Consider the following 26538-nt stretch of genomic DNA (forward strand, 5'->3'; position numbering starts at 1 on the left):
TAACCATAATGTTCAATATGTCATGAGCATTCCAAAAACACCTTACATGACTTACTTTGCATTAAACAATAACCGTCACACTATAAGAGTGAACATGAACGATACACAATCACACCATAAGGATATACATGGGATGCAGTGTGTCACAGCGGGATTCAGATTCAGGCTTCGATTCCGCCACCAAACCACAGCACTTGGTGGTAGAGGCAGAAGAGGAGGAGGAGCCACTCCCTCCCCAGTGTTAGTATTGTCCTCCTCATCCCCGGATGACGGGGTTGCTGGTCATGCTCCCCCAGTACCACTAGATGATTTTCGGGCCCACCAAGAACTCCTTAAAAGGATTGCGTCCAACCTGCGCTTGGAGGCTGAGGAGCTCACAGAACCTAAAGATGGCCTCTTTGAGATCCTGGCGGCCATGGCACCAGCTAAAGTCGCATTGCAGGTGCACAAAAGGTTACTGAAGGTTGTCAAAGCCCTATGGCAGACCCCATCCTCCCTGCTGCCAATATCCAAAAGAGCTGAGAAAAATATTACGTTCTGGCCAAGGGATATGAAAACCTGTTCTGCCACCCATCCTTCCCTGTCCCCCTTCAGGGACCCTTCTCACAAGCAACTTCTCATTCAGGTGGTGGAAACCCTCCTATTGGTAGGGTTGTGGAGGAAGTTTCTCAAGACATGAGAGGGAAAGGGTTTTATTCCTGATACTTCCTTATCACGAAGGCCAAAGGAGGCCTCAGACCCATCCTGGACCTGTGTTGCCTCAACAGATATCTCAAGAAGTTCTTCATGGACTCCCTAGCCTCCATCATCCCTTCTCTGGATTCAGGAGTCTGGTATGCCACCCTCAACTTTAAAAGATGCATGTTTCCATTTTCCGAGGTGTCAGGAGATTCCTTCAGTTTGCTGCCCTTCAGCCTCTCTTCTGTCCCAAGAGTTTTCACAAAATGTATGGGGATCGTGGCCACTTCTCTGAGGGATTGAGGGGTGCAAATTTATCCATACCTCAACAACTGGCTCATCAAGGGCAGGTTGCAATCTCAGGTCCAGCACAGCCTCAGCCTCGTGAGATCCAGCTGCCAAAATATGGGCCTGCTCGTGAATGAGCAAAAATCAACTCTGTCCCCTGGATAGAGTTTGTAGGAGTGGTTCTTGACTACACTCACGCCAGGGCTTTTCTTCTTGAGTCCCAGTCAAGCCATGTCAGGCCTCATTACAGACCTACAGTCCCACGCAACATGACCACCCAGACATGTCTCAGACTGCTGGGACACATGGCAGCCTACACTTACAGGGTCCAACATGCACGTCTATGTCTCAGACCCCTACAGTCATTGCTAGCATTTCTACACCCCCAGCAGGCATGATTTGGACCTTGTGGTCACAGTTCCACTGCACGTCCCTGACGGTGGATGAATCCTCGCTCAGTACTGCAGGGAGTGTCCTTCGAAGGGCCATCCACTTTGGTGACATTGGTCTCTGATGCTTCAGATCTGGAGTGGGGAGCCCACCTCAATGACCTCAGCAAACAGGGACTCTGGATGCAGGAGGATCGCTCCCTCCATATAAATGTTAGGGGAACTCAAGGCGACACACCTGGCTTTGTCAGTTCCTTCCTTCCTTACCTGGCTGGCAGATTCTGACAGACAATACCGCTGCTATGTTTTACATCAACAAGAAAGGTGGTGCTTGGTCATGGCCCTTATGCCAAGAAGCTCTCTGCTTATGGGATTTCTGCATGCAGAACACCATTCATATTGTGGCTTTGCATCTCCCGGGCACCAGGAATGCTGTAGTGGATCTCCTCAGCAAGTCTTTTTCGTCTTGTCACAAAGGATCACTCCACCCAGAGGTTGTCAGCATGGCTTTCCAGAGGTGAGGGACTCCCCAAGTGGATCTTTTCATGTCCAGACAGAACAGGAAATTCCACTGATTCTGCTCATCTGTGGGATCACTAGAGGCTCACTGTCCAATGCCTTCCTGCTTTCCTGGGCGCGGGCACTGCTATATGTCTTCCCGCCAGTACCACTGGCCCACAGGGTCCTGTTGAATATCAAGTGGGACAGAGTGAACGTGATACAGATGACCCCGGTGTGGCCATGACAGCACTGGTTTGGCACCCTGCTGGAGCTCTCAACAGCAACCCCGCTGGAACTGCCACTTTGGCCAGACCTACTCTCCCAGGACCATGGCCATCTGTTCCATCGAGACGTAGCATCCCTGCACCTGATGGCGTGGCCATCATGACCACGGAGGAGCAGGTTCTGATGGGCAGCAGAAAGCCTTCTACCAGAGCAGCATATCTGGCCAAATGCTGGGCCTTAGACAGGAACCTTTCTCCCCACCGAGCATTGATAAAGGCCATACCTGTTGCATCTCAAGCATCTTGTCACTTAAAGTTCACTTGGCAGCTATTTCGGCCTTCCTTCCCACAGTCCAGGGCAGATCTTTTTTTCCCCCCAAGACATGATGATCAGGTTCTTGAAAGGCCTAGAGAGACTTTACCCACAAGTTAGGGATCCAACCCCTCCTTGGCACCTGAACCTAGTGCTGTCAAGGCTCATGCTCCTCCCCTCCCCCCCTTTGAGCCATTGGCTTCCTGTTCTTTGCTGCTCCTTTCCTGGAAGGTCGCCTTCCTCGTGGCAATTACCTTGGCAAGAAGTGTCTCCAAGATTAGAGCTCTCACCTTGGAACCACCATACACAGTGTTCTATAAGGACAAGGTCCAGCTGCGACCCCACCCAGCCTTCTTACTGAAGGTGATGTTGCAATTCCATAATAACCAGGACATTTTCCTTCCAGTGTTCTCTCTGAAACTGCACAAATTCAGCGAGGACCATAGCTTGCACACCCTGGCTGGCAGCAGCTCATGTATTGGTACGTGAGCGTGGAGCTCCAGAGGGTGTCAAAGCCGGCCCTACGTATACCCCCAAGGCAAAAAAATCTCTGATAGCCATGCATATGTGTGTGCACACCTAGCATGGAATGGACATGAGCAACATATTCTGAAGAACAACAGTTACGAAAGTTTTTTCTACTTTCAGTGGACATGGAGAGCAATTGATTACCATCCTGGTTATACCAGCTCTTAACATATTTTTTTCCCACCTGCATCACATTGTTGACTCTCATTCTGTTTGTGATCCATTATAATCACCAAATCCTTTTCAGAAGTACTATTACTAAGCTACTTATTCCCCATTTTGTAGTTGTGCATTTGATTTTTCCTTCCTAAGTGAATTATTTTGCACTTGTCTTTACTGAATTTCATTTTGTTGAGTTCAGACAAGTTCTCCAGTTTGTCAAAGTTGTTTTGAATTCTAATTCTGTCCCCCAAAGTGCTTGCAACCCCTCCCTGCTTGGTGTCATCTGCAAATTTTATAAGCATACTCTCCACTCTATTTTCCCTGGATAATGCTGGTGCTGATGCCGGTGTATTAAAACAGGAAGGAGTAAATACAGAGCTGTCTTCCACACGCTAAGAGGAGGATGGTGAGAAAGACAGGGTTTCCTAATTAAAAAGAACACAACAGTTGGGGAAAATGTTATGTTCAAGCTTCCAAGAGGGGAAAATATGTGGAGTAGAATGAGAAAATCAAAGTGCACAAGTGCTCTTTGACTGTCTTTAAAAGGAAAGGAGATGTTGATTTGTAGCTGAACTTCTCACTTTGTTGCCCACTGCTGACTTCAGCTGTTTTGAAGCCATGGATAGCTCCTCCGTGCTAGGAGTTGTTTTTTTAGGATCAAATGGAAGAATGACATTTGCCTGAGGCTTCTCTGTAAAATGTTCTGCCTTTAATCTTGTCTGCACAATGTGCATGGGTGGGAGGTGTCTTTCGAGCCCGGAATTGCCTTCTTGGTTCTGTAACTGGCAGGTAGTGATTAATATTTATTTATTAGACCTCTTCACTGACAAATGTAAACAGGTTTATCCTGAGTGGGTCACAAACTGCTCTGCAGAGTTAATGTGGATACTCAGTGGAGCGACAATTGGAGGATAGAGAGAAACAATATCCTACACTTAGGTCTTTGTCCCAAATTGCAACCTGTGTTTATACAGGAACTAAAATTTTTAGTAGGACCTGCTAAAATGATGGTGTGACATTACTTCGGGTACAGTCTGGACTGATGAGCAGCTGTGTCCTCTCAATTCTCCAAGTTGGGGTGCTTCGCTGTGAGAGCAACCACTCCTGGTCTGCTCACACCCAGCCTCCATGAATCATGTACATTACTCACAGCTATACTGTATGAGTGCTATGGCCAAGAACTCTTGAATTACACTACAGAGTAACACCAGCTAATTCCTAGTCCCAGACTTTCCCCCAGAAATGTGTCTCTTGCCCTGCCCGATCCTCTCCTGGACAACACAAGCTCATAAAGTCTGTCATTTTATTAATAGAAAATAATATGCACCAATCCTGTTCTCAGATGGAGTTTCCCAAACACTGAAATCCAAGCACACTGGTCCAGCTAAAACAATAAAAGAAGTTTCTGAGCTATAGAAAGGTAGATTTTAAGTGATTACAAGTAATGAGACATAAAAGTCAGAATTTGGTTACAAAGAAATTAAAGTTAAAATGCAACTAATACCGAACTTAACAAGCTAAGTGAATTCAAAGCAGGAGTCTTTCTCACCACGTCTTAGTAGTCTTACTGGCTGAATCTCTTTCAGACAGGATCCCGCCCTCAGACCAAAACTGTTACTTTGTTCCTCAGGAGTTGTGGCTGCAAGCAATAGAGAGAAAGGGAGGAATAACTTAGGACCTCTGTTCTCCATTCTTACCTTTTTCCTGCTCTGTGAGAATTATCTCCATCTGAGGTTCAGGAAACAGAATATCTGTGGGGACAGAAACCTTCAGCTGTTTTTGTTTGTTTGTTTGCCAAGATATACATGTTTCGCTCACACCTTTTTTCCCGCCAAAGAATGGCCACTTAACCATGTAATGGTCTATTTGATTTTGTTGACAACTGGCAGAGGCATCAGTTTGCCTTTTGTCTCTGAGAAACTAGTTTGCTTCCCCAGATTTGGAATATATTTTAGTAATATACAGTAGAATCCTATAACTTTACATACAGTGTTGCCACACATTTTACCAGGGTAATAAAGATCAGCAAAACATGAGTTTTAAAATGATACATTTTGTACAAACTGTCTTGTAAGGTTTTATAGCCTTGAAAAAAGGGTGGGTGTAGGCTTACAGGCTGTCACAGATGGAGACTTTTAAAATAGCTTCTCTGCAAAGGAGATAATGAAGACTTCTAGCATCAGGTGGTGTAAGTCAAGAATAGCTGTCACTGGCAGAGGGGAAACATCAATGAAATTGGAAGGTGTCAAATTCAAAACTGATAAAGGGAAATATGTTTCACACAACACACAGTTAGTCTGTAGAATCATTGACACAATGTAACCTTGAGGCCAGGATTTTCACAGGTTTAGAAAAGATAGATGTATGACTAGCAAGAATATCCAGTGTTCTATAAATATTTAGACAAACAAAAACACAACAAAAATCCCAAGAATTTTGGAAAGGACACAGACTCACCCAGGGCGTAAACCAGCTTCTGACTGTTGGGGATTAGGAGACAATTTTTTCTTGAGGGCTATTATCTCATAAATGCCTATTGTAGAGTGTGGTGCACCTCCTTCTGAACAAATGGTACTAGGCTGTATAAATGACAGGATACTGAACTATGTGGATCACTGGTGTGATCCAGTATGTCAGTTCCTATGGTCTTCCATAAAGAGGCATTTGTCTGTCAATATGAGGTCTACTATAGAAATCCCGTGTTAGATTCAACATCTTTTGAGTTAAAAATTGTTAGCTATAATATTTAATAATTCTGAGGATATTTTACTACTGGCAGCATGAGATGAGACCTCTAGCATATGTCACTGAGATTGAAATCCCTCATGCTAACACATTTTTTCCCCCTACTCATTGGGTGCTTAAGGATCCAGTCATCCTGTTCTCTAATGTGATTTGGTGGTCTGTAGCACACACCAGCCAATTCTTGTGCTGTACTTGTTAGGACATTTATCCATAAGCATTCAAGATAACTTTGTTCCAAGTTGTCGGTGACTTGGAAAAGGTAATATTGTTTTTTAAATAGACTGCTGCTTCCTCTCCCCTTTTGCCCACTTGATACTTACTAAATGGCTGTAACCATTGTTTTTAATATTTAAATCTTACAAATGCTCCCTGCAGGTTTTAGTAATATAAAATAGGTTGAATTTATGCTCACAAATGAGCAATTCCAGTTCATCTGGTTTATTATCCAGTGTTCTAGCATTTTGGTGTATAGGCAATTAAAGAATTTCTTCTCTTCACATCTTTTGGTGTCTTGATTAATTTTGCTCTCAACATCTTGATTTTATGCTAAATAAGTGCTCATTTGTTTCCTCTTTTCACCCTCCCATTTTGTTATTAGTTTAACTCACTCCTGGTTAGTCTAGCTAGCCTGTCCCCTAGCAGATTGGTTCCCCTTCTGCTGAGATGGAGGCCTACCAAACTCTCAGAGGGTAGACCAGTGTTCCACAAAACCCTCTACTTTACACCACTTCCCTAGCCAGCTATTCACTTTCAGAATCATTTTGTCTTCCTTTACTTGTGGGACAGGAAGGATATCCAAGAAGATTATTCGGACATTCTTCACTTTCAGCACCTTTCCAAGTTTCCTGAAGTATCTATAATCTCTTCGCTGTCCTACAGTGCCGTATCGAGAAAGGCCATGGGTTGTCTCATAGGTATTTTTAAATGCTTCAGTAAACTTAATTGACTGAGTCTTAATGTGTGGTTATGGCAGAAACTGGCACACATTGAACTTTCATTCAATCTGTCTTCCATTTAAACAGAAGTCAAGTTTATTGCATTTGGGATTTAAGCCTATCTACCATTTTTCCTTTTAAATGTTTTTCTTTGCCTACTTCTTTGCCCTTGCCTTTCCCAGCTGTCTCCCCTCTTCCACACCTTTCACTGACAAGTATAGCTGCACACACTAGTGTGAACACAGTGTGCTTTCCACTGCACCATGTAGCTGCATGTACGCTACACACCGCTGCCAGCATTTTGTGTGCATGCATCCTGAAACAGCTGGAATTCCTTTCTGCTGCACGTAGGGAGGGCCAGCCTACAAAAGGAGAACTATAGCAACTTCCCAAATGGTTCTTTTGCTAGCCACACTTGCGTGTTGTGGGTTGTGTTTTGTTTTGTTTTTTTAAAGGTTAGACTCCGGATGCATGGAGCATTTAGCTCCCTTCCTGTCTCCTTGGCACTCTGCCATTAGAAATGGCCAACTGGTCAGAAGGGCAGGTCAGTGTATACACACAGTCTCTGGTTAAAATACCTGAGCACCAGAATGATTTTTGTTTCTTTGTTTTAAATTAATCCATTTATTCTCCTAATGAGCCTCATGTTGAGAGCTGCCCACATGACCATCATGAATATAGCTGGCAAATTACCAAAGGAATTATGTAATAATAGCAATAGTCTGAGAAAAGCAAGGGGGAATTGTTGACAATGAAATCCCTGAAAAGTAAATTGACCAAAAAGCATTGTTAGTCATTGACACAGTGGGCCTATGCACTGGCTTTTTACTTGTGCAGAACTGGGTTCAGATTCTGGTTTAAGTCATAGTTGACCATTAGTTTTGTTGGTCTGATTTTAATCTAAATTGAGAAGAAACTGCCCCCTGAGGGACTGATTATTCCATAATAGTTAATAATCTACCACAGGATTCCTTACATCTTCCTCTGCAGCATCTGGTAGTTACCACCATGAAAGAGCAATTTGATCTGGTCCAGTATGGCAATTCCTATACTCTACTGGAATAGCAGGGTGTGGCATTGTTTCGGATCAGTTAGGGCTGTGTTGGGGGCTCAGGGCTGGAACAGCAGGGCATGCTGCAGACCAGTTTAGAGTGAGTCTGTGAGCTTTGTAACACCTAGCACTGGAATAGCAGGGGATGCTGGAGGTATCCTGGTTGGAGCTGTGATGGAGCAGCGTGTGCCTTCTGTCCCTCATTCTTCTTGGTACCAGAGTCACCCAGTGTTTCTCAATTATATAAGTTTTCTCTCTATCTCCTTGCCTGGTGGTATTTCACCCAGAGATGTGACATGAGGCATGTTAGATTAAGCCTGCCTACCAGGTGTTGTGGGGGACTGAGTGCAAACCAAGAGAGAAGAAAAGCTGTTTTGTAGAAATGTCCAAGCAGAATGCATTCAGAGGCTGGGATAATAGCTGTTACTTAAGGATGATAGATTATTTTATAATGTACTGGGGTGAAATTAATGTTACTTAAAAGAGACTGACTACTCCAAAGACATTCTTTATTTACACAGGCAATATTTTTATGGCAGTCCTCTCATAACATATGGCTGTTGTGCACAATAGCTTATTGTTCTGTGTGTCTTTACTTTCATCCCTCCATTCTCAGACTTGGATACAGATGAAAAGTAAGACTTTTTGTTTAGGTATCTTAGAAAATAACTTTGTAGCTGAAATCATTCTATCCCATGTGGAAATCTTTTCTGCTGCTGTGATTCAGAAGACCTCGGCCTATTGTTGCAGATGTGGCTGGAAGGGGTGTATTGAGGAGGTGGAGGGAGCTGTTATTTTCTATACTGTGATTTAAGAAAGACATTTGAGTATATGCCTGGTACTTAAGATGGTTCTGGCTGCAGGCACCCTGTAACATAATAAATATTTGTATGAAATGAAGTTGGGTCCCTCCAATTCCCTTCTAGCCCATATAGTGACAATAATAATAATAGCAGTTAGCACTTGGTGTTCTCAAGTGCTTTACAAAAGAAGGTAAGCGTCATTCTCTCCAGTTTTACAGGTGGGGAAACTTTGTACAGGGAGGTGAAGTGACTTGCCCCGGTTCACCCAGAAGGTCAGTGGCAGAGCTGGGAAGAGAGCTTAGGTCTTTTTGACTCCCAGCTTAATGCCCTTTCTCCTAGACTTTGCTGACCCACAAATACTTGTCGGAGCGCTTCCTTGACAACGTCACTTATGCTTAAATATTGCAGCCTAAGGAGAACTTGCCAAATGCAGATAATAAAAACAGACACACACTCCCGCCCAACATGCATGAGAAACAAACTTGCAACAAATGGTTCTACTGAGGGTTGTCTGGTAGAGGGAAGAAGATGGTAGTAGGGATGTCACAGAGAGGAGATGCTGCTTCAGCAGAAGGGAGAGTGTTTTCATTTACACAGCTGAGCTCCATTTCTTGTGATTAATAAAGAACATCCATTTCTTTTGGCTAGAATCCTACCCCCTCTGAGTTTAGCTAGGGTAGGATTAGTTCTCTTTCTGGCATGGCACATCAAATCGCATAAGCCACTTAGCTGTTCATACTCCCAGCTTACCCTGACTGTTGTGAGGATGTTACTTGCTTTCCTTTATAAATTGTTTTAAAATCTTTAGATGAAAAGCTGTACATAAGAGTGAAGTGTTACTGTTGTACTCATGCTATATAGTCACTAATAGCATGTTAGTCTTATGTATTTACTCCTGCTGCATGGCTACTAATACAAAGTGATTCTAGAACAATCATTAATATAACGTGAGCAAAATAGGTCCCAGTATCCATTTGGCACCTTCCTCCACCTGGTTAGCAGTGCCTTCTAGGTCTGATGTTCCCAATGCTTTTTCATTCCCTATGATTGCGCATTGCAGACTTTGGTGTGAGTTCCTGATCTAAGACGAGGGCCTCCTGTCACCGCTGTAATACAGATAATAAAAACAGTGCCTCTGTCACAAAAGGAGTGTAACCGTTTTCTTACGTACTTTCAGATCAATCACATTCTACATCTTCCTGTTGATCGCCGGTGGCTCTTTTGGTCCTGGTGTATTTATTGCTCAGAGGCTTGCAGAACCCATAGATAGACACTAAATATATCAGTTAATAATTTCCATCTTTTGCACTGCCACGTTAGTGCTTTGACCTCACCATTTTTTGCTTGTTCTTGTGAATTCAGCATCTTTTTCCCTTGTGTTTGAGTCCTAATGTGCAGTTATGGTAACAGAACATTTTTGTTTAAAAAAAAAAACCAAAAAAAAAACAAACCCCCACATGTAAAAAATGGAATAGGAAAATAAGAATTGCCAGGTTGGACTGGTGGCCAGTGATCAGATGTTTTGGAGGAAAAGGTACCATCCCCATAATGGACAATTATGTAAATATGGATGGAAATTTCAAAAGTTTCTAAGTGATTTAAGGGTGCACATCCCACTGACAGTCAATGGGGGAAGGATCTTTCTAATCCAAGACAACCAGTTGTCTTGTTTACATTCTGGAGCATAAAGTCTGATATTCTTATAAATGTTTATCTTAATGACTGTAACTGTGGAGGATATTCTTATTCCAATAAAAATCTAATCCTTGTTTTGAGCCCTACTAAAATATTTGCCTCAATATTTTATAGCAGTGACTTCCATAGACTATGCATAATTTTCTCTGGTTCTTTTCTTCTGCTTTAATTGGGTGTCCTTTTTTTCATTGGGTGTCCTTTTATTAGTGAGAATAAATAATAACACTCAATTTATTTTCTCTATATCTTTCATTATTTTATATAGCTTTATTAATCTCCTCTTCTCTAAATGAGTCCTATTTTCTCTTCATATGCAAGTGTTTCCATGCCTTTGATAATTTTCGTTGCTCTTCTTTGTCACTTTTCTGTCTTTCTTTCTTTGTCTACATATTGATTCAATGGTACGACCAAAACTGAACACACAATTTGAGATGAGGGTAGTATTACTTTATGTAATTTCAGTATTATTCTTTCCACTTCCTGATATCTTGTTTGCTTTTTTGCTACTGCTGAGTATTAAGTAAATGATTTCATAAGCTGTTTGCGGAGACACGTATCTGGCAAGAGTATTTCTATTTTCAGAACACATCACTAGTTCGAGCTCTTCCTTCTAATGTCCATTTCCTTGCTGTTGTCGACATTCATCTCCCACCAAGCTGCCAAATTGTCTCTCTTTGTTAGGACCTCCTAAAATTCCTCACAATCTTCTCTTGACTTGACTGACCTAACTAATGACTTTTTCATCCAAAATGTTAATTCCCAGTTCATTCCCTCTTCCACATCATTAATAAATATATTAAACAAGACCAACAGGTTCTCTGTCACATATCCATATGGCTCTTCAGAGTGGAAGCCTGGGTGTGTCATGCTTATCTATTGTGAACCTGGCTTTTCAAAAAGGTAAAGAATAGGTCATAAAGCCTCAATAGATGCTCAGTGGTAAACACATGTGAACTATCAGTAATACTGAACAGAATTGTACAGAATTTTATCAAAGTGTTGTCTTGCGGGATGTTACAGAGACTGGTTTTGGGTTGAGTCTTTTTAAGAGCTTTATTAAAGATGTGGATTTTTAATGAAATTTGCAAGTGATACTAAATTGAGAGGGTGAGTGGTTTGGGAAACAAACACCAGTGAGGCCAGAGAAATACCAGATAGGAAACTGGAGAGATTAAAAATGTGGGTAGGAAATATTAACATGACATACTTCTTTAAAACACACAGACAGACACTAGTACATCTAAGACAAAATAACCTGAAATGCTGATATGCAATGGGAGAGACACACTTGGGAAGCAGTAATGCTGAAAGAGATCTTGGAGAGAGAACAGGCAGCAACTGAAAATCAATGAGCTTGCATATGCAGTATGGCAGCCAAAAACAAGCCAATATGACTTTGGGCTGCCTGTGTTATAGGAAAGTGAGGCAATAGTACCTGGCTAGATAACTCTGAGACTTAATTTGCAATAGGATGGAGGACCAAGTACCTTGTTACTAGACAGATGTTAACAAATTGGAGGCAGTTGAGAGAAGAGTGACAGATGATTAAAGGCTGAAGGGACTGATGCAAGCATAGAACCCATTGTAAATATGTGTAAGTTGGCTAAGTGACAACTGAAAGCATATAGTGGAGAGGAGTGATAATCACCTGCAAATATTTGGGGTGTACACTTGAAAGATGGAAACAAATTATCTTAGCTTTACACAAAGGGGCATAAGTAGGAGCAGTGGAATGAGATCATGAAAATGATTAAACTCTGGGATAAGTCTCCCCAAAGGAAGAGTTGGAAGAAGACATTTAAAACTAGACTGGACAAAGCACTCAAGATGTATCCTAAAGCCAAAGACCTGGCTTTTGCATGGGGATAAATTAGATGATTTAATAGGTCTCTTTCATCTCTTAATTTCTATACTTCTGTGATTCATCAAGACATACTGGTCCTTCTCCCTTTTTTTAGCTATTTCTTTCTGCTTCTCACCCCTTCTATCTTTAGTGAATATACATTATTGCATATCCATCATGATGCTTGGGTCCAGGGATATAATGGAAATAAAAAGGGAGGTGAAAATGTTTAGATCCTAACCCAAGATTAGGTTTGGCAATCAGTCAATTGGCAGGGCACATAACAGGCAGTCAATGGACGTTATTTGACAAAGGTATTGTCAGGTATTCCACCAAGAGTGCCCTGGGGTAGGTGACAGCCATTCTTTCATTTCTGAGATCTTTAAATTATCATTACACATTTTTCTGAGTTAAAGTAATTCAGTTAAACACCTTGTATTTGTAATTAAGAATAAGTAGCTGTCTAAGGCTAAACCTGTTAGAGACCTGAAAGTCATATTTATTTTTGTTACCGTTCTTACTGTCTTAATAAATCTGTGCTTCAAAATATTTCACCATTTATGACATTATTTGACTGATCAGCTGACCGGTTGTTTTTGGGCTGGGCATTTGACCAGGATGCTATCTTTCTTTTGAAAGATTTGTTTGGAAAATTAAAAGCATGTTAAATTACATTAACTTTGTAAATAGATATTCAGGAGAAAGTCAATAGACTTCTGGGCTGACTTTTCTGATTGTTGTCCAGCTGGTGCTACCTAGAAGCTGTTTCCCAAATTTGTGAAAGTGGCCTGCTGCCAGGAATCTCTGTTTCACTGTTCCTTTCTTTTTTGGAGCTGTGTATTGTGGAAATGCTGTGAAGGGAGGTCCCACGCTGTGGGCTGCTATCTGTGTTAGACTTGTCTGACTGTGGAGAACTGCAAGTGACTAAAAGAATCTGAATAATAACAACAACTTTTGAAAACAAGAGGAGGCATGGGAGATATTTTTTTCTTTAATGAATCAAAGCATGCGGTAAAATTGCAGCCAAAAGGTCAGTGTGTCTGCTGCTGAGAGAAGGTAGGGTGGCCCTGAACTCCTGTGTTTGGTTTGTGTGATAAGGGAAGTGGTGAAATGTGTTCAGGTTGCCAGGCAAAGTGAACTGCTGCTTTCCTGGACAAACTGACCGCTGACTGACTGTTAGTCCTTTGTGATAAATGATTATTGTGATGGAGAGCCCAGCCTGTGCTCGGTGAATTGCTGGCTACAGGCTTGTGAAAGCAAAAGTTAGACATTGGCTGGCTGACTGGCACTGCCTTTCACGCAGCCCTGGTATTAATTTGAGATTCTGCAAAGAATTTGGGAAAAGTCCCAGTTCTGGGGTTTTCCTGTGTAAGTCTAGAAAATCTGTACCTCACATTTCAATCAGCATTAATAAAGTGTGGGCTGATTGTAATATATTGCATTTCTATACACAGAGACTGTCTGCATTAGGATCTACAGCCACAGTCTGAGCTCCAGGATAGAGAGAATGCTGTGACATGTGAACTCCCCGATCTCAGTTTACTCTACATTAGGAAGAAAGGTTTCTCTGTGAAATGTACTTCAGAGTTCTCAGGACTGTGACATTTATATGAAGAGGCCCCTGGACTTGGTTGGACTCTCCAACCCAGAAAGACTATTGCAAGCTATCCATCGTTAGACCACACACCCTTCTGTTTTTTTATTCCCTTCCCCAATTCTATTTTGACATGATTTTTGCCCTGTGTTACATGCTGTTATTGCCTTTACCTGCATTTAGTGGCTCCCATCCAGGCATAATAGGTTGTGCAGCCCCTAGTTGGCTATTTCAATCCTGTTTGGACCCCCCCCCCCCCTTCCTCCCATGGGAGTGTTCTCGGAACATTGTCTGCAATTATCGTGAAACTCTTGTGAAATGAAGCATCCTATTTAGGCTCTGATCTTCCTCTCCTGCAAGTCTCTAATCCAGCCCCATTTTCCTCTCTTTCCAGCTGCAGGGAATGATTGCCAGCCAAGCATTGTCGGCTTTTGCTCTGTGTGCTGGCTGCTGAACAAAGGTGCTGCTGAAAAGGTAAGTGCTTAACCTCCATCCTCTTTGATGCAGATTTACATTCCGAGGGACTGATCAATTTAGACTCGCTGTACCTGTCACCTTTAACTGTAACTAAGCTCTCAGTGGAGAGAATCTAATCTACCAGCTCATAAAATCTTAAGTGTCGACATCAAAGTGCTGTTAAATTTTGGTTCAACATAGATGGCATGGCATTTTGCAGCACTGCAGAAGGAGAGAGCTGAAAAGTAAGCACGCTTCTCCTCTCACATGCAGGAAGGGAAGACTGCATTTAGGGCAACAGAAATTGCTTTGACTTGAAAACGAGGCTTAATTCCAATACTAACTTGCTGGTATTTGTACAGTTGTTGCCCAAAGACCATCCCTGCAGGGTGTGGCTGAGCTGAGCTCTTCAAAAAGTGGTGTGTGTTTCTGCATAAACCTATTTACCTGTGTGAAGTATTAGGTGCTCTCTGAGCAAAGGCGACATGATGCCCTTAGTTGAGAGGAAAAATAGTGATATGCTTTTGTGAAGGGAACGGGGGGACGGGCATGAGATGAGGGCTGAGAGTCACTCCCTTGGCTGTGTTACCAGAAGGTTCTGTCGTTCTTGAGCAGTGATTTTTGTTAAGCCTCCATTCCAGCCAAGGAAATATTGTGAGGTACCACAGGGAAGTGTTGAGCTGCCAGAGAGGAGAGTATTTTTCTAATGTATCTTTTTAAAAATGAGTAGATTAAAGCAGTGTGGGACTAATCCGAAAGAGAAGCTTGAAAGCACTGCTATATTCTGCAATTGTGAAACAGGATTGTGCATTGGCTGCACATACACAAAAGGCGTATATGAGGAATGCTATCCGTGATTTAGAGAAAACTAGATGAAAATGAATATATGATGGGGTATGGTGTAAAAAATTGACTGGCATGTGGTTGGGCTGGCTGCATTATTCACAAGTGGCCAAGCCATGAGTAAGGTTTGCAGTTCATCCCAAGGGAGAGCTGATAAAATCTTTATACGATCACATGTTCTGTGTGTGCCTGAAACTTGACAGCAAATCTGCTTCCTGAATGTTATTGAGTTTAAAAAAATATATTGGTAGTATCCCTCCACCTGTAAAGCCAGTTGGCATCAGTGCAACAATTTAGGTTTTGGAGGGGAGAGAGAAATGATAATTGTTCTAGAAACATCTAAACAATTACATAAAATACCTTTTCATTACATAATAATATTGTGATTGTAAAGTCCAACATCTCAAAACTGTCTACAATTAGAAGCAAGTGCTGTGTAGTCTGTTCAAAAGCTGGGATTCCAAAGCTTTCGCCTCTAGTTCTTGAAGAGTTGTAGGATACTGAACTTTAAAGCCATCATTATGTTTTATCATCACCTGTGTTCTTTTTTCCTCTTAGCCAAAAAGAGTTTTTAGTTTTTAATCCAAAAACTGTAGTACTATGTTAAGAGTATTCTAGTTTTCTGTAAAATTATTAGTAAAATGCATTTTTTAAAACACGAGAAACCTGTATTTAAATGTACTCTTACCCAGTTGCAAGCCATGAATATCTCATCGTAAGGTGGTTAAACTTTGTTAAATGGTTAAAGATTGGTAGAGGTTACCCATGCATATTTAGAAGCTGTTCTCACTGTAGCTCAGTCTGTCTGTGTGTCCATCTGGCTCTTGAAATCAGAGTGCTCTGACCACTCTTTTAGCTCTTGAGCTGATGTCTTGTGTAGCCTGTTCGTGCTGCTTCTAAAGGTTTGCATAGATGTCAAAAGGCCTTATTAATGTGTTAGCTGTTGCATCATTCCTCTAAGGCACAATCACCACTGTATGTTCCAGCTTACAAAAATACTTAATCGAGTTCAATATCCAGCAGCATAGCATTTTTAAATCTCCTTTTGCATCTTTGGTCACTTCAAAGGACTTTTTAAACTTCAGAGTATATCTTTTGAAGTTTTGGATGATGTGAGCTGTATGAAAAGAATCTTTTCCTATCTTTGTGCATGCACAAAAATTCCTAGTAGAGCCAGATCTTTTAATATTCTTTAATTTCTTTCCCCCACTCCATCCATCCAGGAAGACTGCCTAAATAGAAAGCCTGCAGTTCTTTCATAAGTAACATTAAAACAAATGTTGTAGTAGTTGTAACTTGTAAAGTAAATTCAACTATGTGTCACAGTCCTAAAAGATAGATTTATCACAACAGCATGGACCAAATTAAAGCATTTGTGGCAATTGTGATTGGAAGGAATGTTTCCATATTAGAAGATACGGGGAACAGTTGTGAGGGGGGACAATGGAAGAAGGGTTTGTAAAAGTGGGTTTTGAGGAGCAAAGAGTGATTGGTGCACAGGAAGGCACAGTGGTTGTGTGTGTAAGGAAACAGCTTGAAAAAAGATATAGGCTGTCTTCATAATGGGAACAACAATAGAGGGAAAATGTCCCATCAGTGCTACCATTGGTTTAGCTGTAGCATTGCTGGCAGTCTTGGTGCACACAAGGCTGTGGCTGCTTCTGGCATTTTTGCTGCGGTCAACTCAAGGTTGCAGTTGGATTGGTGGTAGCAGCCATGTGAATTTTTTTCTAAATTCCCTTGGGTAGCCTAGGACCTAAGAGAGAACAAAGGTGCTAAAGGGAGGAGTGAGGGAAGATAACGAGGATCTTTACATTTTTGTGATTGTATTCTTGAATACTGCAAAAAAAGGGGCAACTTGCAATTCCATGTTTATTCTTTCTTAATAACTCCATCTCAGATGTGCTTAGATGACAAGTGAAAAAATACCCTTTCTAAACTTGGGGAGAGAACCTGAGATCTGAGAGTCAAGTTGGTTTCTTTCCTCATTGCGCTTCTTCACCATCATTAATAAAAATACTGTGCCTTCAGTGACACCTGTGTAACTGACTCATCCTTAGTAAGCAAATCTGGTGTGTGAGAAGAAAGGAATTCAGTGCCCCTCTCTCAGCTGTGCTGGTTTTGACCAGCTAACAGAAGCAAAGAACCACTAAAGCGAGCAGATAGGGCTTGGAAAACACACCCAGAGCAGGTCTGCTGATCATGCAGGTGTTACTTTGAGTTAGTCACTTTTCAGAGCTTCACTTTAAGGAGTAAGGGGAGTGGTGTGGCGCATGGGTGGGTGGGAAATACATGAGAGCTGAGATGCAGGCAGAGTGAAGTTGGAGAGGGCCATGAAGGGGTGGATGAAGAGTTTGACATGGATGCAGAAGATGAAGTCCATGAAGTGTTTCATTAGGTTCTAGTGTAGGAAAGTTTCTCATTGCAAACCCATGTTTCATTTGTGACTCAGGGAGATAATTTTAGAGATATAAAGAAGCAAATGCTGAACAACTGTTGCTCTTTAGCATCTACCTCTTAGTGCTTTCATTCCTGACCAGAGTGAGTTGGCAGGGCCTACTGATTTCTGTTCTAAGAGCGTGAATTCTCCCAGTAATGCACCAGAGTACATACACTGATGCGTGCACAAGAATACACTTCTTGTACATAGCAGAGCGGCGATTGGGTGCTGCTTGGTGATTATGTCACAGTTCTCTACAGGAAAGCTTGCTAAGCCCTCTTTTCATATCCTCCCTCAAACCAGAAACCTAGGGCACAGTGCACAGGTCAGACCGTTTCAGAAACAATTAAGTTGAACATAAAGTACTTTTCTGCTCAGGAGCTTTTCAGCACAATGGGTTGAAGTGTCAGCAAGTTCCTGAAGCAGGCCCTTCTTTTGCTGGCATTCTTTCAGTAGGGTGGCTCCTCCCTCTCCAGCAAGCCGTGGCATCCTTCTCTTCCTTTCAGACTTGCTAGCTTTTGTGGACTGGTGTGGAAGGGGGCGGATACTGCATTGAGTATGGTGTCTTTCCAAAACTGGTGGGATTGTTCCCAGCTGTCAGTGACTCATAGTAGCTGAGTTACTGTCTCAGAGTTCAAGTTAATGGAATTTGCTATTCAGTTTCCCCTGAATTGTCTGCCAGAAGAGGAGTTTCCCTTTAACTGGAGGAAAGAGGGGAGAAATCCTATAAAGAAGCAGCCTGAATGTGTGTTAGGGTGTGTGAAACTGACAAGAATTGCTGCCCTTGCCAGCCAGAATGATGCATGCAGTCCCTTAATAAGGAGCACAAGGGATCAGGCAATCATATGTTCCATTCCATTCTATTCTGGTTTATATATAGGTTCTCGTACTGTACCCATCACCGTAGTATCTGAACTCTTTCCAGTCATGCATTAAACAATGTGAGTAATACTTGTCACATGTTTGTTGTCTCATCTTGTCCCCAGGGAAGAAGAGTGCAGTGGAGCATTTTGTTTCGGGGGGGGGGTGGTGCGTGTGCGCGTGCGCGCGTTAAAAATGCACCCTACACACGCACGTGTCTGTTTGTTAGAGAAGCCAAGGTCACAGAAAAGTGCCCCACACTTAGAGCAGAAGGTGGTGAGGTTGGTGATGCTTCTTCGTTATTGTCAAGTTCCATCAAATCTTGTTTATTCAGGAACCAAAGAAATGTCAATGATCCTGTTGTATTTCATAAATTTTAGTGCCAAACAGACAATTTTACAGATTTTTGGAGGCCACACAGGAATCATGGGGTACACTGACAGATGCTAGTTTGTCAGCAAGACAGCTAGTAATCAGCTTATTTATGCCAAGGATAAGGGGTAAAAGTGGCACCTATGCAATGACCTGTTATGGTTCCAAATATCTACTTAGTTGTTAACAGCCTTCCTTATATTCTTAGATAATTGTTCATTTTCTCAAAAGCTTCCATCCATCTCTTGTGTTCAGGCAAGTGTGATATTTGAAGTGGCTAGGGTGTATTGTTGCAGAATGGGGAGGCAGGTCCGCAGGCTGGTTTTGAATGTTATTGTATAAGTGTATAATCCTGTTGCTATAAGTGAATGACAGTGAGCTGGGTTTGGTGGCAACCAATGCAAGTGCTGGCCCTTAAGCAGTACAGAATCAATTGGATGTGGTGGATTTAATTTACAGTATTTTCTTTCAAGTAGTATTGTTGTGCAGCTGAAGATCATTGTCAGCTGCCAAAGGAAATAAATGGTCACCTGAAGAAAAGGTCTTTGTAGCTTGAAAACTTGTGTCTTAGCTGTGGGAGGGGGGAGTGGTAGATACGCTGGAAGGTAGGGATAGGATACAGAGTGACCTAGACAAATTGGAGGATTGAGCCAAAAAAAATCTGATGAGATTCAACAAGGACAAGTGCAGAGTCCTCCACTTAGGCTGGAAGAATCCCATGCACTGCTACAGACTGGGTACCGACTGGCTAGGCAGCAGTTCTGCAGAAAAGGACCTGGGGGTTACAGTGGACAACAAGCTGGATATGAGTCAGCAGTGTGCCCATATTGCCAAAAATGCTAACGGCATATTGGGCTGCATTAGTAGGAGCATTGTCAGTAGATCGAGGGAAGTGATTATTCCCCTCTATTCAGCACTGGTGAGGCCACATTTGGAGTATTGTGTCCAGTTTTGGGCCCCCCCCCACAGAAAAGATGTGGACAAATCGGAGAGCGTCCAGAGGAGGGCAACAAAAATGATTAGTTGGCTGGAGCACATGAGTTATGAGGAGAGGCTGAGGGAACGAGTCTTGTTTAGTCTGCAGAAGAGAAGAGTGAGGGGCGGATTTGATAGCAGCCTTTAACTACCTAAAAGGGGGTTTCAGGGAGGATGGAGCTAGACTGTTCTCAGTGGTAGTAGATGACAGAACAGGGAGCAATGGTCTTAAGTTGCAGGGCGGGAGATCTAGGTTGGATATTAGGAAAAACGCTTTCACTAGGAAGGTGGGGAAGCACTGGAATGGGTTACCTAGGGAGGTAGTGGAATCTCCATCCTTAGAGGTTTTTAAGGTGCAGTTTGACAAAGCCCTCGCTGAGATGATTTACTTGGGGTTGGTCCTGCTTTGAGCAGGGGGTGGGACTAGATGACCTCCTGAGGTCCCTTCCAGCCCTCATCTTCTCTGATTTTCTTTCACTAACAGAAGGTGGCCCAATAGAAGATATTACCTCACCCACCTTCTCTCTAATATCTTGGGACCAACACGGCTACAGCAACACTGCAAACATCTTAACTCTGTCTCATTGATGCTTTGTTTTTAAAATATGAGTGTGTTTGGAGAAGATTCAGTCCCCTGCAGGTAATGAGCAAGCACTTGACTAGCCTACGATTATATCTGGATTATAATTCATATAGTAGTTTGATTCCCTATTAAGGGCATCTGTTGAGGGGTTGTACCTATGACTCTTGGGCATGTACATCAAGGAGTCTCTTCCAATTTGGAATATCATGTAATCATTTATAAGGAAAGGGAAGGAATAATTAGCTGCTGTTTTCCATCCTGCTGTTGGTGGTAAGATCCTTCTTCCTCCCATTTCCACCAAACTCATAGTTTAACTCATGCTTATTCTCTTCTTGGCCCTCTGAATAATTTCAAATGCCATGTACTTTTCATATCTTTACAATAAATGATGTTCATTTGCTTGCATTTTTTTCCCCTCAGTACCCTGAGTAGGACCGTCCAGAAAAACTTAAATAAATATGCATCAATTCTAGGCCTTACATTCACCCTTCCAATGGGCATTCCTGCTGGAACTCAAGGGATGGGCTAAGGATAACCTTTTGCTTCTTTCTAGATCTCACAGTGTCCTTTTGTTGGGGAGGCCCAAAGAAGCATTAACTTTGCTGTCTCTTTGAGCTGAAACACAAATCACGAAATCTCCTAATCTCTAAATTTAGTGCTGGTTTGCTGAATTGCTGGTAGCTGTTTGAGGAGGTGCTAGCATCTATAACGTCCTTCTCCCATTTCATCAATGTCCAGGTACGCTCCATTTCTTCAGTGTTCAGCATCTGATGTCCAAGTGATATTGCCAGGAAGGTCTTGCCAAATACATATTGTCCTCTGGCATAGTGGATGAGATGTGCAGATGCTGTGGTAGGTTAATAATTGCAGATATCTTTCTGACTACTCCAGGAAAGCAGTGCTTACAAATGTTTATAGATCCAGGTTCCTCTATGAGCCTTCTGCCTGAAGATTTTATCATTGATCCAGGATCCTCATCCCTTCTGCCCTATATATCCTCTCTGAAGTCTAGTAGGAAGCTTATAAAATTCCATTGCCCCAAGCCAGCATTCGTCACAGCCTTCCCACACAAATTGGTCCAGTTATAATATTCCATTCTGAGGTTCCTGTTTTGTTCCCTAAGAAACAAATCCTTATTGAGAATAAGATTAGACTGATGAGGCCAAAGTTTGCCAACCCCAGGCACAGGAAATGCCACATCCAGTAGCTACGCATGCCTCTCCCATGTCCTCTCCCCCTTTACTCTCAAGAACCCAGTTCAGATCCTGATAAATCAAGCTTCACCTCTAGTTTGGTAGATGAAGTGTGGGACCCTGTGATGGAGGCCTTATGGTCTTACCATGCCCTGCTCTAGAATGGAGCAGTGGAGGTGAATCCTCCAAGCAACCTAGAGAGGCTGTATGAAATGCAGCCAATCAGAGAAGAGCTGCAGGGAGCAGCCAATCCGGGCCCAGCAGGTCCATAGAAGAGAAGCTGCAGGGAAGATCAGATTAGTGGCTGCTGGGCGCTCAGGGAGTGAGCACTGTGTCCATAGCAGGCTGTCGGAACTGTAGCACCTTGGACAGAGCAGTTACTGACAGGGACCAGGGGAGCAGAAGGGAACTCCTGACTGGCTACTGGGACTTGCTGTCTGAATGCCCTGAGAAGAAGGCAAAGAAGGTGCTGGGGCCATGGGGGAAGTGGCCAGGGAAACATAGCAGCATTGGGAGAAGTTAGAGTTGCAGCAGGAGGCTGCTATCTACAGAGTCCCTGAGCAGGAACCGGGAGTAGTGGATGGGCCTGAGTTCCTCCCATCAGCCACTGAGGAAGTGGCCTAAATATTGAACTTTGATACACTCTAGAAGGGAGCAGCACTGATCATAACTTAGTCCTCCGGCCAAGTCACCAAAAGGACGCTGTGGTTCCTGGACTGCTGCGGGTCTGCAGGCAGAGATGACAACCAACTGGCAGAGCTAATCCCCAGGATGGCCAGCAGGAAGCCCATCGTGGTGAGTGAACCTCGTGACAGACCCTAAGAAAGCCTCAGTGCCAACTGGCAAAGGGTTCACTGTAACAGTAACTCCTGACAGGCCTGACAAACTCACAACACCCAACACATCGCTTTCATAGTGTTTATCCAAAGAAGGTCAAGTGAGATCTCCAATAAAAGCTTTTATCATAATGTTCCTCATAATCTTTGTGAGATGTATGTACAGGTAATATTTAGGGAGTTGTGTATCTATAATGGAAAATACATTTTGAAGTCTGAATCAAAGGAGGGTTGTCAAGCAGGTTTTGACCAAAGGCCATATATTCACCTGTCTGCCTCAGTTCACATGTAAAATAGGTGCTGTAAGCCCAACCCAATGGAAACTTATTTGCTTACAACATCAACATGAGGTTGTGAAAGCAACATGGAGCCAGCACACCAGGAAATCAACCATGGGGTCATCCCGACTCTGGGGACAAAAAAATGAACTTTGGGGATATAAGAAGAAAGCAAAAGGACACTTTGTCCTTCACTGAGGAAAGCAAAAAGGATAGTGCTTTCTGTATTCATGAAAGAGGGATCCTAGCCATGTTGGTTGGAGATGCTAGGAGATTGCTTTAGGTGATACAAAGTGCTTTAGCCCAAGGGATTAGCCATCTAAAGTTAAGTTTAGACTCTAGGAACCGTGTTACACTTTTTGTTTTCTGTGTAACCATTTCTGTTTCCATTGTTATTCTTACTCACTAGCTCTTAAATCTTAGCCTTTGATAATAAACTTATGGTAGTTTTCAATATAAATATACCTCAGTGCTGTGATGTTCTATTGAAGTTGATCCTCCGTTGAATCAAACAAGCTGATGTGTGTGTTGTTCCTTTAAGGACAGCTTCCCTGGTAATTTCTGTGAGTGTCCAGCAGTTAAGGGCTGGATACTGCAGGGGAACACTTTAGGGGGGGCCCACGATTTAGGGTGCACCTATTGTTAACCTCCATGGCAAAGTCAGGGCTGGCAGGACCCTGAGGAGATTGTTTGGGTGGCGAACAGGCTGGTGGTATCAGGAAGCTGACACCCAGGTAAGTATAAGAAAGTCTCTCTCTTACTGAGTCGGGGTGTTACATGGTGACTCCCAATCCTGGGTATCTGAGAAAGTGTCACAATGTGTCTGACCCAGTATCACAGAAAGTGAGATGCAAACCTAACATTTATTTTACTGACATCTCTTCAGTTCCATCTGCAGCAGGGCACTTTGCCAAAAAATCCCCATTGAAGCTACCACTGACATAGCTGATCCAGGAAACATCCCCAGTTACAGTAGAAAGGATTAACAAAATAAATATACTATTACAAAGTTTGGAGGGGATATAACACCCAGGCAGCAGATTGTGAGCCCAACTCTGAGGCACTTTGGAAAGAAATGGCTCCTCTTGGCAAATTATTTCATAATTGCCCCCTTTGGGCTTTTTTGTACATTCCATTGAAGCAGCTGGGAATGGGCACTTAGAGGTTGGACTTCATGGAGCCCAGCCCCCCAGCCTACTTTTCCTTTGGGCCTCTGGAAATTCTGTTCCTCCTCGCTATGGTGATAATGTGAAGCTGCAAATCTTTCAATCATTTGCTCCTCTCACATCCCTTCCACATTCCTTTAGGCTGTCCCCTGCACCCCCCCGAGTGAATCTCTGCCCAAGCATGTCGTCTCTGATTTCAGAAATCCAAAGCACAGCTGTTTCTAGTGTCCGGTGGTAACATCTCCATTTTAGAGCATCTGAGCTCCTGCCAAAACGGCCAGCCCTGTCGTGCAAGGAAGGATGTGATCTTGGCAGATTTTGGACTGTTAACAGAATATCACCCAGGCATAAAATCAGTTTTAAAATAAAAATCTTGTAGTGTGTTTCCTCTTTTGAGCCTGAATGCAAAAAGTCAATCATTGACTGTGCCTGGATGATGATAGGAGGGGCGACGCAGAATACCTCAGGCTAAGTCTGGAGAGAGTGGAGAAATGACTGCCAGACCAGCATCTGGAGACGAGGCATCTCCCCAGTTTCCATTGTGACTCCTCCATGGGTTTTATCATTTGTTGTTGTTGTCCATAGTGGGGAAAATAGGCTCTATAATTTTCAAGGAGGAATCTTTTGGAATAAATGCCCTCTGCAGGTACATGTCTCCTCACAGCTTCAACTTCTACTTAAACTGCCCGCCCCTTATTTTTGCTTGTCCTGAGGAGTGTGACTTCCTGGCCTGATGGAGAGTGTTTCGTCTTCTGCTCACTTTGTTGGCATCCTAACGCACCTCTTTCTGCAGTCTGCGCCTTACTTAATGTGTTTGAGATGCAGTGCTGGCTAATTCCTTGGCCCATTATAGGTGAAGGAAAGCCCATGACATGCAGAAGGGGTGCACGGAACTGTTGTGAGGGGCAGAGAGAGAAAGAGACAGGCTAATGAGGAAGGAGGAGAGGGAAAATATGGAATGAAACGAGTTTCTGGAAAAGCACAAAGTGAGGAGGGTTATCGGCCTTCAGGGAGGGGAACAGAAAGCTGTGTTTGTCCCTTAGGGGTGCCTGTGTGCTGTAATTGAGTCAGCTGTCAAAATGAAGCATGGGGAGAGCTTAGGGGGGAGGGAGAGCTCCTTACTCAATTTATACAGGGCTTGGATGAGTCCTCTGTCTTGCAGTGGTAATAACTGCTCTGCTTGTTGCATTGCTAAAGCTATGACTCGTTAGCTGTCCAGCCAAGCTCTACGGCTGATGTTTCCCTAGGATTTTTAATCTTTGTTCGCTTGAGAAGCTGAGAATAATTGACTCTGGCTTTGCTTGTAGTGTGGAAGAGGAGGAGGGGCAGATAGGGAGGGGAAGGTGATTGAATGTGCTACTGTGTTTTGACACTCAAACATTAGGCAGAATGGCCTGCAAGGGCCTCTCTCATTTTAAGTATTTTTAGATCTTAAAGAAACAAAAGCTGTTATTTCTCGGTTTTGCAGTCTCTCTTGAGCTGGCTTTACATTTGGGGGTCTAAGATGCACTGAATTGCTTTTCTCTGTTGGCTTTTCAGTTCTGCATTTGAAATCCCACTGGAAAAGAGCAAATGATTTCAGCCCTTAGGCCTGGCAGGAAGCTGCAGCTGCTGGCTGCTTGGTTTCACTCTTGATGGTGTGCTGGCAGTTTCATCGCTGGCCCTAGCCTGTGGCAGCATTGCCCCCGGAGCTTGTGTAACCCAAAAGCCTGCTAATTCCAGCACTTTCAATGCTAACGAGCTAGTTTGGTCTTGATTTTATTTTAAATTTTTTTACCTCTGGCACTTTGGTACTTTTGTAAAGCACTCCTAGCTACATATTTGATACTGTGATAATTACCATAACGACAGCAATGGCAGAAACCTGCAGAAGGAGGGAGATGGTGCCATATTTTCGAGCATTATCTATTTTGACAGAGAAGCACACACTTTTATTTGAAGCAGTGAGGGTTTTTTCAAGTCACCCCTGTGGTGGCGGATGAGGAGCAAGACTTACAGAGATGCTAAGGCTGGTGGTGAGAGAGAGGAGAGAGAACACAGGGGTGATGGTCTGAACATCAGTGCGTGACATCTGAGTAGGGGAATGTAGGAAGCAAAGGTGGCCATTGCACACAACATGCCACCTGCACTTATTACTAGATGATTTGAAACTGTGACAAGGCTGGGCACCGTGGAGAGATGGGAAATAAGTGTGGGACCCTAGTTGGCAACAAACTGCCCACTTCAGCTGTGAGCATGCTTCAACAGCAAGCCTGACACATTGTAGTCCAGCGATGTGCTCTTTTGGGGTGCTGCCCCATAGGAGGCAGAAAATATGATACTCAGAAAGTGTGGTACAAACACGCCTGAATTCCTGACACACACATCTGTGGGAGAGGCAGATGCTGAGCCTGTTGGGGGGAAGTGACGGGAAATATATCTTTATTTCATCATTCTCCTCTTCCAACCCCCAAGGAAGCTGCTTCTAGCATTAGAAATTAGACTCTTTTAATATTGTTAGTGGAGAACTCCAGTTTCCGCTCTTCCCTTTCCCTACCCCTACTGAAGTCAGGGATTGGTTTTATTTACTGGGAAGCAAGGCTCTTGCCCACCTCCCTATACATTCCTCATGCACATATAGTATAGTGGAAGAGTGCGACCATTTGACTGGATTCACCACCACCTCGGAGATTTGTTTGAAATCATACTGAAGGAGGGAGAGGGCTAGCATAAAGTGTCTGCTCTGCGCCAGGCCCTGGAGCTTCTGGCTGTGGGGTTAAGTTCTAGAGTTTAATGACTTATAAACT

The 26538-nt window shown here is 43.1% G+C and overlaps 1 protein-coding gene across 1 annotated transcript in view; it reads left to right on the forward strand.

Moving 5' to 3' along the window:
- NDST2 (N-deacetylase and N-sulfotransferase 2) overlaps window positions 1-26538 on the forward strand; it is a 189996-nt gene that overhangs the window by 17804 nt on the left and 145654 nt on the right. The window contains exon 2 of the mRNA XM_067537714.1: window positions 14144-14223. The gene's annotated coding sequence lies outside the window, so the exon portion shown is untranslated. The remainder of the gene's footprint in view (window positions 1-14143; window positions 14224-26538) is intronic.

The sequence above is a fragment of the Emydura macquarii genome, unplaced genomic scaffold (assembly GCF_026122565.2).
Source record: "Emydura macquarii macquarii isolate MOO-44397 ecotype Brisbane River unplaced genomic scaffold, CSIRO-AGI_Emac_v2 contig_67, whole genome shotgun sequence".
Taxonomy (NCBI): Eukaryota; Metazoa; Chordata; order Testudines; family Chelidae; genus Emydura; species Emydura macquarii.